Here is a 16,846-nt window from a genome sequence, read left to right on the forward strand (position 1 = left end):
AATTGTCACACAAGGCACTGTCCGATCTACCGTATCTGCAATTTCCGGATTAGCTAAAATTATCAAATGCTGATCATGTACCCGAATGAACTGCCAGTTGTGAAGTAGTTTATACTCGATCTCCTCTGACTCAGTCAACCTTTGATAACCCAATCCCTCAATACTACCCAAAATATGCATCCGACGAAGAAGTCTGGTGACACCGGCTCCCAAGACTGGTGCAACTGTACCCAGTGCGTTCCTTTCATTAGTGAATGCCTGGGCCAGAAGGTATGCAACCTGCTTGTTCTGGTTGTGGATCATAGCGTGCATAAGGCGCATGTCAGCAATGGTGACAGCTCCGCTATGTTGGGTTTTCGGATGAAGAATCTTGACGATGAGGTGGTGGAGGATGTGAAGAACGGGGTTAATAAAACTGGAGGCCTTTTTACCTAACCTCCAGGCTTCCTGATCGGTGGTGTAGGTTTGCCAAAAGACTTGATGATCGATCATTGAGTCCAAAGTAGTGTACCCTCTTTTGAACACTGTGCGGTTAACATGAGTTCTCTTTCACAGTTCTAGGTGAATGGCGAACTGTGCAAGAGTGAGGTTATGCACGATGTTTTGGTGGCGGAAACGACTGCAAAGATGACTGTTGTATTCCTCTGGGTCGATGTTTCCTTCAAAATTCCATGTTGCCATAAACTCAGCAAACGGTTCCTGATACACCCGTTCGTTAATCTAAAACAGCTTTTGCCAGGCGCTGTGAGTTTTTCCATATGCCGTAAAACTTAAGATTCTTCTCAACTCATCTGCCCACCCACACTGTTCCATTATTTCCCAGTTGATATACTTGTTGTCACCCTTTTGCCTATTTATCCAATTACGCATAAACGGCTCGTATTCTCGCGGGTTATCTTGCCCGTGAATGGAGTGGGGCAACTCGTATTCGTCTGGAAGATAATTAGCCATATGCAAGAATCAAACAATGTAGGGTATGTTCCAAAATAATAAGACTTATAATAACACTTTGAAATGAAAAATACTTATATTTTTCGAAAAAAATTCGAAATGTGGGCTTTAAAAATGGCATTTTCCATGTCCCTGTTATTGTCAATTATAGCCAAAATTTCCGCAAATAATATTTAAACTGACTATAAACTTATTTCTAAGCAAAATTCAAAGCGTACCCGTGATTGCAACAAATAATGCTAAAAATAATAATTATAGCGAGTTAGTCGTAATAAGCAATTTTGATTAAAGTAAGATGATTTTTAAGCATACAATGATCCTAAATGACCATTTTTAATTACCTTGAATAGTTTTAAACATCAAACTTTGCCTATAAAGTCCTTAAGTCATGGTTTAAGATCATTTTTATCGAAAAATATTCATTTTAATCAAAACGTACAAAATAAGACAAATCAAAGACTAGGCTCCAATTTTATTTGTAAGTTAATGATATCTCAATGTAGATTAATTTTCAAGTTATCCTAAGTTTTAAAAACGTTTTAACGTTAGGAAAAATCAAAAGCCTAATTCCGTACATTTTTATCAAAACTTCAATTTTCAATCAAACAATCCTAAATTGTTGCAAAACTAGTTTCTAAGTGTACTAGATGAATCACTAAGCCTAAATGAGCTAGTAAAACATCAAATTTCCAAGAATTTCGCCAATTTCTAGCCTAAAACTCAAATTCACGAATCATAAGCTAAAAGTGAACTAAAATGTCTCAATCGGACCTAAAAACTAACACATATCAATCACATTGTCTAACTAAGCATATAGGGAATCAAAATTGGGCATAAACTCGAATTTTTACAAAAGTCAAAAATTTGACTTTAAGCAAAAGCTTGATTTTTAACCGTGAAAGAGTACCTTTCGTGCAAAATTGACAGTGGGGGCGTGTTTAGAAGGCATGAGAAACTTAGATTAGTGCTTTGATTTGTTGAAATTTGCCAAAAAAAATGATGATGATGGTGGTGTGCTCTTGCGTCGGCCGAAGAAAAAAGAAGAGAAGAAGAAGAGAAAAAGAAAAGGAAAAAGGAAGGAGAATGAGAAGAAAAGAGGAAAGAAAATGGGCCCGTGTGACGCACGTGCTTATTTCCCCGACCTGACTCGTGATTTTTTATATTTTTAAAATTTTTAAAATTTTATAATAAAATTAATAAAAGATTTATAAAATTTTGCTTCGGATTTTAATCCAGTTATTTTTATTAATTAAACTAAATTTAAAAGAATAAGACAAACGGGCGGAGTGAAATAAAAATTATTATTTTATTAATAACACAAATTACACAGGTTTCACAACTAAGTTCCAGAAATGACGCGAAAAGAAAGATAAATTTAAAGCTTCTTTGATCATTCAGAGTAAATCAGCGGAGTGTACTGAAAATATTTCAAAATCACTTAGCATTTTACGCTCACGCTTTTGTAAATCTCCGATGTCGTCCATAAGTTTAACTAAAGCCCTTCTAACTTTCTTAATGTTTGAAATTCCATCCCTAGGTCCAGTATCTCGATAAATAAGTTTGAAAAGAAGTTTTGACACTGTGTCTTGAAATAAAAGATCTTCCGCGCAGTCAGGATCACCGATAGTATATTTAAAGTTTTCAGATATTTCTCGAATAACCTTTCTTTGCGAAGTTGTAAATGGAAATTTTGACATAGTGAGGATCTCTACGAGTTCAGAATATATATCCTTTCTTTTTGTGAAGAAATCTGATGTATTCTTTCTTCGATTGAATCCGGAAAAACTTTGATTAATCGTTTGATGAGAAATGAGGCTGGATCAAAGCAGAAGAAATTTCGATCTCCATATTTTGAAATAGGGTTAGTTTTTTTGCTTTCAATCCAAATTTCTAATTCAGAAATCATTGCGACGACATAACGGTTGATATGAATTTGAGAAAATTCCTTATCACTGATGTGAGGTAGAAAACTGACGAATGACTCTAAATCAAATTTGAGGTCGATTTCTGCTGTGACGACCTGAAAATTTCTGACCAAATTTATACCTAATCTCTATATGTTTCTGACACGATAAGCAAAGTCAGTAATAATGAGTCTCGAAAATTTTGAACTGGTTTGATGAATTCAATTTGACCTTTGACTATTCCCGATGATTCACGAACAATGGTGTGTAAGTAAAATATATATATATATATATATATATATATATATATATATATATATATATATATATATATATATATATATATATATATATTTTTACACACACATATGTATATAAATAAATATAAACAAAAGTATATATAATAATTTAAAATAATAAAATATAATTTATATATTAGATTTAAATATGTAAAACAAAATACAAAATAATTAAGTCATAATTTAAAAAGAAACTATACATAAATAAATATGATTTGTATGCATAATTATTATTAAGTGTATATATATATATATAAGGTATAAATGTTCAAATATATATTAGAAGTAATTACAAGTTTAAATATAAATGTTATATTAATATTATTATTATTACTTTTATTATTATTATTAATGTTAATGTAAAATATTAAAATTTGTGATATTAATATTATTATTTATAATATAAAATTTAATACATATAACTTGTTATATCTAAATTGTTAATTGTATGATTATTAGATATTATTATTACCTTTATCATTAAAATTCATTATTATTATCAATAATAATACTATTACTATTATTTTTATAATTATTATTATTATTATTATAATTATCATTATTTATTATTACTCATACTAGTATTATTGATGTTATTATCATTATTATTATTTCTATTATTATTATTATTATTATTATTAATATTTGTATTATCATTAATAATATTATCAGTATTATTGTTATTAATAATATAATTATAAATTATTATTAAACAGATACGAAGAATATGTACATAAAACCAAAAATTCAGTTCTCCATCTCTATCCTACTGTAATTAATTTTTGGAATTGTCAGATTACTGTTATAAGTCGACTCCAGTTAATTCAGATACGTTTCTATCTCAATTATTCGATACTTTATATATAACCTTAACTGTAATTAGGAATTAAAGAGAAAAAAATAATATTCAAATACAGATACGTAAACCTCTGTTCTTGGTTCGAATTATCAACAGCTCGAATTCGTTTTGTTTTTCAAAATCTATAAATGAAAAGTTGTTAGGAATGATCTAATTAAACTCTCTGTAAGTTTTCATGCTCCAAATCTTTTTATTTACTTCGAATTTTGAAGTCAAATGCTAAATTCAAAAAAATCAAAGAAATTGATAATCAAGAAATTCAAACTCATTTTGATAATTCTGAATCAAGTGATGATTCAGAAAGCTTCTATAAGTGGTTTAAAACATAATTCATATTATATTTTTAACCTAAAACAATCAAAAACTGGAAACTCGATTTTGAGTTCATAGTGTTCTTGACCTTGATATACAATAACTTGAATTTAAAAAATTTTTTAGAAATTAGAAATGTAGAGTTGTTAGAAATCTTATAGTGAAACTTTCTACAAAATTTGAAGTTCAAATTCGTTTTGTTGAGTTGGAATTTTCGAATCAAAGTTTATAAGTCAAAAAGTCAAACATTATTCCATGATCAAATTCGAATTATCTGTTTTAAATTAAGTTAAATTAATAATTTATAATGTTTATATAAATCAATTGCAACACAATTTATGTTATGATCTTTTTCTAAAACAACCTTAAAAGCGAAATTAATTTATGAGTTTTTTTTTCTTCGTACAACAGGTTTGCTGTCTGCTATATTTTTTTTTAATTCATTTTCTATAACTGCAAACAAATACAAATGGTTGTTTACATTACCTAATGAATAATTTAAATAAGTTTAATAAATGAATTGAGTAGGTTTGATCTCTGAGTGAATAACGAATTGAAGAAAACGTGAACCTGAGTTAAATCGATATAGTTTGGTTGTTATGCCAGAAAGACAGAATTGGAGGAAGGGTTAAGGTTGTTAGCAGGGGAGCGAGAGGTCATGGGTTCGAGCCCGGTTCAGGGCGTTTTCTTTTTAGAAGAGATCTTGAGGTAGTTTTCAAGTTTTAAAAATTATTGTTATTATTACTATTATTATTATGATTGTTAATATTATTTTTTTTATCATTATTATTATTAGTATTATAATTATTATTGTTAGTAATATCATTATTGTTAGTATTATTATTATGTAAGATGAATCCTAGGGTATTATTATTCTTATTATCATTATCAATTATTGTTATTATTACAAGTATTATAAGTATTAATACTATAATTATTACTAACATATCTATCATTATTATTGTTAATATCAGTAGGATTATTATTAATATTATGATGAAAATAATAAAAGTTACTATTAGTTATATTAATGTTAGTACTAGTATCAATTTTTTTTGAATTATTATTGTTATTAAGCATTATGATAAAATTTTCATGATTATAAATACAAGTACGAATATTATTATTATTATCACTAATAGTTGTATTATTATTATTATTATTATTATTATTATTATTATTATTATTATTATTATTATTATTATTATTATTATTATTATTATTATTATTATTATTATTATTATTAGAATTATTATAATTATTATGAAAATAATACGAGTTATCATTATTTTCATTAATATTAGTACTAGTATCACTTTTGTAACTACTAGTATTATTATTATTTTTATTGTTAAACAAAAGTATCATTAATAATAATATCATTATTATTATTGATATTATCATTTTTAGTAAAGTTATTATTATTATTATTAATATCAAAATTAATAATGTTAATATTATTATCATTAATAAAGTTTTTAGTAAATCATTAATATCAAAATTATCATTTTTAAACAAATAAATATTTTTGTACATAAAACATACTTAATACATATACTACAAATATATTAATATTCCATATAACTATATATGAATCATATTAACATTACTTATATAAAAACTTACATATAACAAATTAGGTATTTTTTTATATAGTCCGAAATATATATATAGATATTAATATACCTATATTAATCACTTTAAATACATATACAAGATAAATACATAAAACATATAATTTAATATATAACATAAAGTATATGTTTTTAAATGAAATCTAGTATAAATCTTATATAACTATAAAAATATATATAAATAATATATATTAATAAATGAAATTATGATATTTCTATTATATGTTTTAATAGAAATGCAATTAATATAGGTTCGTGAATCCGAGGCCAACCTTGCACTTGTTCAATGACATCATATGTATTTTTACTACAAAATACAATATTGTGAGTTTCATTTTCTCCCTTTTTAAATGCTTTTGCAATATATATTTTTGGGACTGAAAATACATGCGTTTTTGTAAATGTTTGACGAAATAGACACAAGTAATTGAAACTACATTCTATGGTTGAATGATCGAAGCCGAATATGCCCCTTTTTGCTTGGTAGCCTAAGAATTGGTAAACCGATCTACTAATTGACGCGGATCCTAAAGATAGATCTATTGGGCCTAACAAACCCCATCCATGGTTGCGGATGCTTTAGTACTTCGATGTTGTTTTATCATGTCCGATGGATGTCCCGGAATGATAGGGGATATTCTTATATGCATCTTGTTAATGTCGGTTACCAGGTGTTCAATCCATAAGAATGATTTTTGCATGCATGCTATTTATGAAAAATGGAAATGAAATTCTTGTGGTCTATTAAAAGATGGAAATGAATGATTATGATAAACTAATGAACTCACCAAACTTTTGGTTGACACTTTTAAGCTTGTTTATTCTCAGGTATGAAAGAAATCTTCCGCTGTGCATTTGCGCATTTTAAGGATATTGCTTGGAGTCATTCATGACATATTTCAAAATACGTTGCATTCGAGTCATTGAGTTCATCAAGATTATTATTAAGTCAATTATAGTTGAATAGTGGATATTATGAAATGGTATACATGCCTGTCAATGTTGGATGTAAAGAAAGTTTGTCTTTTAAAAACGAATACAATGTTTGTAAAATGTATCATATAGAGGTCAAATACTTTGCGATGTAATCAACTATTGTGAATCGTTTATAATATATATGAACGGGTCCTTTCATCTGCATCCCAATACTTGACTAAAATATCATCCCCACATTCCTTTAACAGTTTGTGAAGAGAACGAACTTGATTACGCAGCTCTTTTAATAGATTTATTTGAAATTTTGAAAACGGGAAATCTGAGGAATCGAGGTGACTAATGAATTCTCTATAGACGTCTAACCTTCTACTAGGATTTAACAGATTTCCAGTAAACGGAGCTTTTGACTTATCAATGTGTCATTTCTCTTTTCGAGTATATTAAAACAAGTCCGAATATTTGAAAATGGTTGGGTATTCTTCTTGTATTTCATCTTCCATAATGAGGAGTTTGTTAAGACTAAATCTCCCTTTTGGATCGTGAAGAGGGTCGAATCCTGGTTTATTTGAGTAAAATTTATCCAAAAGCAATGAAATCTCTAATTCGGATGAAGTTATCCGGCTTCTTGGACTACAAGGATCAAGAATTAGTTCTTGATGAGACGCATCAGGGTTTAGATTTGTTTCATTTTTATGTTTATAAAGAAAAACTTCTCCAGTTTCCGAAGTTATAGGAGAGTAACTTCCTTTTGCACTTTCTTCGTAATCGGTTAAGTTTGAACTGGAATCTACAGAAATTAATATCATAATTAATATTTTGTTTTTATAGTTTAAAAATGGTTTAGTATGATGGCGACTTTAAATCCTATACCGACAAACTCCCTATTTGTTAAGCATATATGTTCCTTATCAATTTATTTGTGAAACAAGTGACCAGGCCGACAACAGAGAGGCAGGATCCTTTTGGTTCTAATATAATTGGAGACTGCTCAGAAAATCCAACAACCAAGTCCATGTATAATTTTCTTTCTTAGACACCACTCAAGAATCTCAGATATCTTGACAGAATCAACGGTTACCTTAACAAACAAAAAATTCGATAACCGGCAGCGGCGCCAAAAACTTACTCCTACTTATGATATGGCCAAAACGGACGGTTTTATTTATGCGGTGTCGTTTGATCGCAAAACGTTATAATTAGTTATCAAAAGATAGTAATGGTTTTATTATTTATATTTAGCTGGGTTTCCTAGATATATTTCACCTACTTGGCTTCCTTTTAACGAGTAAGTGGTAAGTATAACTCGGGTTCGTATTTTTGTATGTTTGCTCAGTAATGTGGGATAAAAGTGCCTAAATAGTTAGCCCTAGTAACAAGTGGTGATAGATTATGATTAACTAAAGGTAATACAAACTATAAAGATAAAAGGGATAGGTATGAAGAATAGAATACTAATGGGGAACTATTACAAGAGTTCAACTTCCTAGAATGAACACTGAACCTCAATCAATTGGGTCATTAACCTAATCAATTTGTCACTAAGAGTTTAGGCTTTGAAGATTCTGGCTAAGATGAATGTCCTTACTCCCAACGTTAATCTTAGAAGGTTTAAATGACCTTATGGAAAGAATCCTAGGTACATGAATAAAGTGGGATATCCCTAAAGGAAAATCTCAACTTTTCTTAATCCTAGTTGGTCTAACTACAATAAAGTTCCACCACTTAATACTAAGCTATGCCTTAACATTAACAGATGTATAATCTTAGATATTCTAAGGTACTACTAATTGGATTGGAGGTCTTTCCTTTGCGATCACTTACTCAACCCCGGATCATCTTACAACATCTCAAGAACGTTGCTTTTGACGAGAATCATGCTTCTGAGCAAGTCAGTGTTCACTGAACTCTATATTGCCTACTCTAATCACAACCTAAATGGGCAGCTCTTCTTTGATGGATAAGTAATTGACTGTACGTAGGTAATATATCCCTACTGTGACGTTAAGCACACATAACTACTTACCTTATATCCTAGGGTTGATAATGTTCTAATACTAGGTTATAGCCACGTGAATAAGCAGAAAGGGTGATCCGTAAATTAGACTTCTAAACCGTCAAGGTTTTAGCATAACAATAGCATAAGTTTCAGATAAGGTATTCAACATGTAATAAACATTTGCAATGGATAGATAAGCATGCATGATGAAAGCAACTTAAAGTAACAAGATAACTTTATTATATTAAGGAAAGCGTTCACCGTTTACAGACGAGATCTGGACCATTACAAGTGCTGACATCCACTAAACCGCTCCTAGTACAATCTTCGGCATTCGCCTCCGGGTACTTAATTTCCCACTCGGAGGTGAGAAGGTCTTAAAAGCTCTAGTGAGAGAAAATGTATTGTAGTGAGAGATTGAAGACAGATGTGTTGAAAATGGATGACAAAAAGCCTTTAAATAGAAGTGAATTTGGCCTGCATACGGCTAGCAAGTCATTTTGACAGGCCGTATGGCAGGCCATTTTTGGCAGTCGTTTGCTCTGGTCAGCCGTTTTGCCTGGCCGTTTGGTTGGGTCGTATGGCAGGCCATTTTTCCTATAGGCAGGCCGTATGGCAATCCCTTTGGCAAGTCGTATAGCTTGCTTTGGTTTGCCGTTTTCACTGGATTGTAACTTGATTTCCTTAATCGTGACTTGGTTTCTCGTCTTTCACCGTTTTCGTTCTAGAATCTTCGTTTTAGCTCCGATTCTATTGATTGTTTTTGCATCGTCTTCGTAATTACTTAATATACAAATTTAACTAAAAAGTGATTATTTTGCCGACAAAGTTTGGAACTTAATGTTTTTTAGCCGATATCAGCCGCGCCGCGAGTGGCTTTGCCACGTCGCGGGATATAAGGAATTTCAGTAACAGAATCATTTGAAGTTACTGACCTTCATGTGACAACCCGAAAATTTCTGACCAAATTTAAACTTTAATCTTTATATATTTTCGACACGATAAGTAAAGTTTGTAAGTTGAATCTCAAGAATTTTAAACTGTGTTCATACACTCATATAACCTCGACCAAATTCCAATGATTCACGAACCATTATATGAACGAACATGATTATATATGTATATGTGTATATATTATAACTTGAAAACATTAACAAAGTATTAGACGTATAATACATTATATAAACGTATTTGTTTCAAAATATATTCACATAGTTATCGATAGAATTAGAAGATGTTATCAAATGATTGATTTAACAGTTACATTGAATTATGATTACGAGTCCCTGTTAAGAGGTCCACTTTAATTTAAAAAACCTTTCCTTTTTAACGGTATCCAGAATATTTGGTAAAAGTGATTCACGAAAGTGTCATTAATGAGAGTTAGTCAAAAGTTAGTAATCCTTTCCATTTAAATTTCAAAAGTGTACCTTACTTTGATAAGCTCGCGTCCCTTGATAATCAACTAGTTAGTTTTCATATTAAAAACATTAATTGATAAGATAACTACTATTACTTAAAAATGAGTTAAATTATATCAACCGAACTTTGAAATGTAATTTGTTTTGAAAGACTAAATATTATATCATTTGATAAATATTTTAAATATATATATATATATATATATATATATATATATATATATATATATATATATATATATATATATATATATATATATATATATATATTGTTCAAATTTACAATTTTAAATAAAAATATATATATTTTTAACTTAGTCATAAAACGTCCTGACTTAAAATAATATATTTTGATAAACAACGAGCCACTGATTTATAGAAGCAAATAACCACAACACTCAAATTTTATAAGTTACATTTTTATAAGGTAATTTATTGATGAATAAGTCAAATTATTATTAAGGGTACACGTCGCGTAACATAAAAGGCTAGTTTTCTAAACGTACGAAAGTGCGTTCAAAAAACCGGAAGCGGGACATGAGTCGAGTGACAACGTCCATGTCATTTGAGTAAAAATTATATTTTTACCATGTACGTAAATATAATATAATATAATATATAAATAATTACATAAATTAAATATATTATATATATAATAATTAATGGGTGTCGGTAAACATAATTGGTTGAATATGGGTTGGTAAATTACATCATGCGATTGCATGATACTTTCAATGGAACTCCATGCGATTGCATGGAGTCTAAATACTCGAAATCCCTATAAATGGAGTTCGGTCAAGTTACTTCACACACACATCAACACACTTACATATTACACTTACATATTACTTCGTAGTTTATTAGTTATATAATTATATTTATTATTATTAAAGATTATTATTATTATTAATATTATTATTAGTAGTATTTAGTATTATTATTAGTACATGTTATACATAAAATACTACGACAAGGGGTATGCGCGAGTTATTACAACATGATTTTTCGAGAAGGATAGGACTAAGGAAATTATAGGTTATAGCTATGGAGGTGATGGGTATGGTTCATGGGTATGCTCGAGAGGTTAACCTAGTGTTTATCATCTCCGTTGCTTCTACGTACCTTTCCTGCAATATTGAATCTCAATATTGATACGTGAGTACTCGTAAATTAACTTTTATATATTAATATGTATCCCTGACTAGTGCTCGAGTATTTAGAATTATGCATGCTTGTACTTTTGATATTGCCCTTAGATAGATTATGTTGAATCTTAAATTAGTTACCTATGCGGTTGAGATAAGATATAAGATATGCATGTCGTTAGAAAGCTAGCGAAAAATTAAGAACTTTTCATTTAGATGTCGAATGGTTTCGATGAGAAGATTAGAAGTTATAGTCAATTGAATATTTGTAAAAATGATTATTATTATCGTCGTTATTATCGTCGTTCTAGTTTTTATTTAATTATTATTATTATTATTATTATTATTATTATTATTATTATTATTACTATTATTATTATTATTATTATTATTATTATTATTATTATTTTTATGATCAATAAAAAGTATTATCGTTAAAAATTGTTATTTTTACTATTGTTATTATCATTAAAGTTATAATTTGTATTATTATTATTTTTATCATTAAAATAGTTATTAGTATTAAAATTATCATAATATTTATTATTATTAGTATTATTATAATTAAAACTAATATTAGTAACACTTAATTATTTTGATTACTATTATTATCATTAATATGAACACGATATAAAAGACGATTAAAAGCTATTAACAAATTGATTAGGAAATTATGAGTATGAGTATCATGATGAAATTTAAAATATCGTAAGATATAGATTTAGATAAAATTATCGTTTTTCATTATTTTTATCACTATTATTATTAAAAGAATTATTAATATTAAAAATATCATTTTTACAAAAGTTATTATTTTTAATAGGAATATCATTGTTAATATAAATTTCATTATTATCATGAATTAGAGTTATCCTTTTATCATAATATCATTTTTAGTAAATATAAAAACTAATACTTTTATTAATAGGATAATAATAATTATTATTACAAAATAATACAACTTTTACTTATTATTATTACCAATGTTATTTTATCAAATAAATATGTAACACAAATAATATAATTACCTTAATAAAACCTATCATAATATTTATGATATTAAATGAACCTTATAAATTTTATTACTTAAGATATATAAAAGTATATTTTTATATAAAATTATATTTATTAATAAAGGAATTATATTATGTACTCTAGTAAAATCTTTTAAAAATATTAAAAAATATAAAATGACGATATTTAAACTATATAGTAATCATGTATAAATTTTGGAAATCATTTTGAGTCAAATTGACTTTTGTTGACTTTTGCATATTAGTCTCGAGCACTAGGATTGTAGTACACTATGACTTGACTTAATTTGTTAGACAAATATTAACCAACATATAAATATATATAATTAATTTAGGTTCGTGAATCCGAGACCAACTTTGCACTTGTTCAATGACGATATATGTATTTTACTACGAAATACAGTATGGTGAGTTTCATTTGCTCCCTTTTTAAATGCTTTTGCAATATATATTTTTGGGACTTAGAATACATGCACTACTTTTATAACTATTTTACGAAATAGACACAAGTAATCGAAAACTACATTCTATGGTTGATTTATTAAACTGAATATGCCCCTTTTTAGTCTGGTAATCTAAGAATTAGGGAACAGACACCCTAATTGACGCGAATCCTAAAGATAGATCTATTGGGTCCAACAAGCCCCATCCAAAGTACCGGATGCTTTAGTACTTCAAATTTATCATGTCCGAAGGGAGTCCCGGAATGATGGGGATATTCTATATACATCTTGTTAAGGTCAGTTACCAGGTGTTCACCATATGAATGATTTTTGTCTCTATGCATGAGACGTATATTTATGAGAACTGGAAATGAAATCCTTGTGGTCTATTAAAATGATGGAAATGAATGATTATGATAAACTAATGAACTCACCAACCTTTTGGTTGACACTTTAGAGCATGTTTATTCTCAGGTATTAAAGAAATCTTCCGCTGTGCGTTTGCTCATTTTAAAGATATTACTTGGAGTCTTTCATGGCATATTTCGAAGAACGTTACATTCGAGTCATTGAGTTCATCAAAGATTATTATTAAGTCAACTTATAGTTGCGTAGTGGATATTATGAAATGGTATGCATGCCTGTCAAATTTCGATGTAAAGAAAGTTTGTCTTTTAAAAACGAATGCAATGTTTGTAAAATGTATCATATAGAGGTCAAATACCTCGCGATGTAATCAACTATTGTGAATCGTTTATAACGTATATGAACGGGTCCTTTCAGAATCAGAGCGGTGGTCTTAGCGAACCAGGTTTGCATTAGTGTGTCTAACTGATAATTCGTTAGGATGCATTAGTGAGTCTGGACTTCGACCGTGTCTGCATGTCAAAAGTTTTGCTTATCATTTTGTGTCGGAAATCATCTGCTTATCATCCTTACGAAATTACCTGCTTATCATTATTAGTCTAGACACGTCTTGCTACATTAATTGCATGTGTAGTGTATAGACAAAATTCATATCTTAGCGTATCTGCTAAATCATATCTTATCGTATCTGTTACTTTAAACTTTGCCTGACATATCCCGCAAATTCCTCCATAATCTACGAAATTTTTTGATATATATAAATATCCTATGTAAATAGAATACCACCCGATAGCCGGAAAATCATTTTATATCGAAAAATCCTTTATCCAATCGTACAAAATGGAATTTGTCATCAGTACAAGTCACTCGGATTCCAAAATGGAATCTCACTCAAGCTCCGAAAGCAGTGTGACCGGAATGGATCAACCAATCAGTCATCACCTATTCTGGATGAACTGGGGATGGGTTCGTAGCCTCCTCAATCATTAGAAACAAGAAGAAGGCGATCCTTTCCATCTACCACATTGCCCTCTTGGCGAAGAACCTGAAGCACTTACCAGCGAACCTGTTCGAGACACCATTTTCTCTCTCATTTCCAGGGTATCTCGTCACGATTATATACTACATCAAATTCTATATTTTATTTATTCACTCGTCCGAACCGACAATCACCCCGGTGTAATAGAGGAAGTCAACGAGCTTCGTGCTCGGGTAGTGGCTTTGGAGAACATGGTGCAAAGGTTACAAACACCAGCAGCAGCATCAGCAGCATAACCAGTACCACCATCATCAACGCCAACAGTACCATTACCAACCCCAACCAAAACCGCGTCGTAAACCTCAACTTCACAATCTGTCCCACGAGCATCAACGTCATATGCACCATAGATACCAAGGAGTACCAACAACAATAACTGACGAAGTATTAATTCATAAATTCATTAGAGAAACATTCCGCATCGATTATATAATCTCTAAAGTCTTAGAGATTATCTAATCTAGCCCTAATCATAAATCAGTTAAGCGAACCAAAATGATAGAAGGAAGAGTAGAAACCCTGACAAAAATGGTGTGTGATTAACAAGCTAAACCTGTTTTACCAACAGCATCAACAGTACCGTCAGCATCACCAGCATCGTCAGTACAGTCAGCATCAGAATCAACAACACCTATAACATCACAAACTCCGTCAGTTCAAGAATCACTATGGACATCATTATGAATCAATGACGCGTATATTGTATCAATGAGTTATGAAGAATTAACTCATTCCCTCTGAAGAAATTATATGTATATTATATATATATATATATATATATATATATATATATATATATATATATATATATATATATATATATATATATTTGAAATAAAAATAAATCTTTCCGTGCTAAGCTATTGTGTGTGAATCTTAACTACTCGGTTAATTCATATTACAAATATGCAATAATGTACGTTCTTCGCCCGCAACTTAACCATCGTTAACTACAATCTCTGTCTCAATTCAACAAATTCCAATTCATAATAAATCAAGTATATATTTGATTTTATATTTTCATCATCGATGTACCCGAAACTTTTTAGATACCATCATTCGTACTTTGCGAAGTTCACAAGAATTTATCAAAAACCAACATCACGCCTCAACAAATAACGAAGTATTGATTCATAATTTCAATTTTATTGAAGAAATACTTATGTAATCTCTAAAGCCTTCAAGGGATTATTCAATTCTAGTTTCAACCGTAAATCGAATGAGTTTAATTTAGTATTAACTCATTAAAATCTATGTTACATCTGAGGAGAATATATACATATATATTTTCACAAAGACTGTAATAAAATTCTTATGTACAAAATATTAATTGTGAAATTTTTTTAACGGGTAGGTAATACCCGAGAGATATATATATATATATTTACAATTAATATGTTACATTTTTCGAATCTGATCAAGCAAAATATCAACTATAGTTCCTACTTTCACAATAATATACATTCTTTCATAGAAATCAAAACAACCATACTCATTCAAACCCAATTACATATTCCGATTTTGAAACCTCAGAATTCAATTCGAGATATAACTGGTATCATCACTTTTAGATTCCTACATCTTTCAAATCTATACTTTGACCTCAAAACTGTGTTAGAACATCAAATGTATATTAACGATTACAATCTGTGTTCAAACCCTTCGAAAATTTCTAAAGACACTTCAAATAATGAGCAATCGAGATGATGATCCAACCACATATTACCCACAGTTATGTACTTAAAAAGCTCTCAAAACTGAAGTCATAATTCAAAACATATCTGTGTCAAATATTTTGGCATTTATTAGCAAAAATGACTTTTCAATTCCTTTCCAAAGTAGTCAGTTTTGTCACAGCTCCAGCAAGTCAACTTCGACTCTTCATTCGACACAATCTTATTATAACCCTGATATACATGCGTGCTCTTTTATTGTTACTAGGGAACCTTTCATATTCCACCACATTAGCAATAAACTTATTTACAACTTCACTGATCTTTGACCTTCCGAAGAATCATTATATTTACCGAAACCCAATCATTTACTCATTCGCATCTTGTAACGAGGATTGCCATGCGAATCATCGGGAATTAGCAATCAGTATTTTAAAATATCGCAGCATGTCTACTGTGACGACCCGAAAATTTCAGACCAAATTTAAACCTAATCTTTATATGGTTTCGACACGATAAGCAAAGTTTGTAATATTGAGTCTTAAAATTTTTGAACTATTTTTCTTTATGAATGCATTCGAACTTTGGCTATGCCCGACGATTCACGAACAATTGTGTATAAATAAATATATAATAACAATTGTGTATATATTTGAATTAAATATGTCAGGTAATATATTAAATAATTAGGATGTTAACAAAATAAATATATATAGAAATATGTATGAGTTTTGTAGACAATTAATATTACATGAAAATAGTAATATAAAAATAATATATGTAAATATTAAATATTCAAATATGTTATTATATAGTATATGTATTACATAATAA

This window comes from Rutidosis leptorrhynchoides, chromosome 6 (genome assembly GCF_046630445.1).
Source record: "Rutidosis leptorrhynchoides isolate AG116_Rl617_1_P2 chromosome 6, CSIRO_AGI_Rlap_v1, whole genome shotgun sequence".
Lineage (NCBI taxonomy): Eukaryota > Viridiplantae > Streptophyta > Magnoliopsida > Asterales > Asteraceae > Rutidosis > Rutidosis leptorrhynchoides.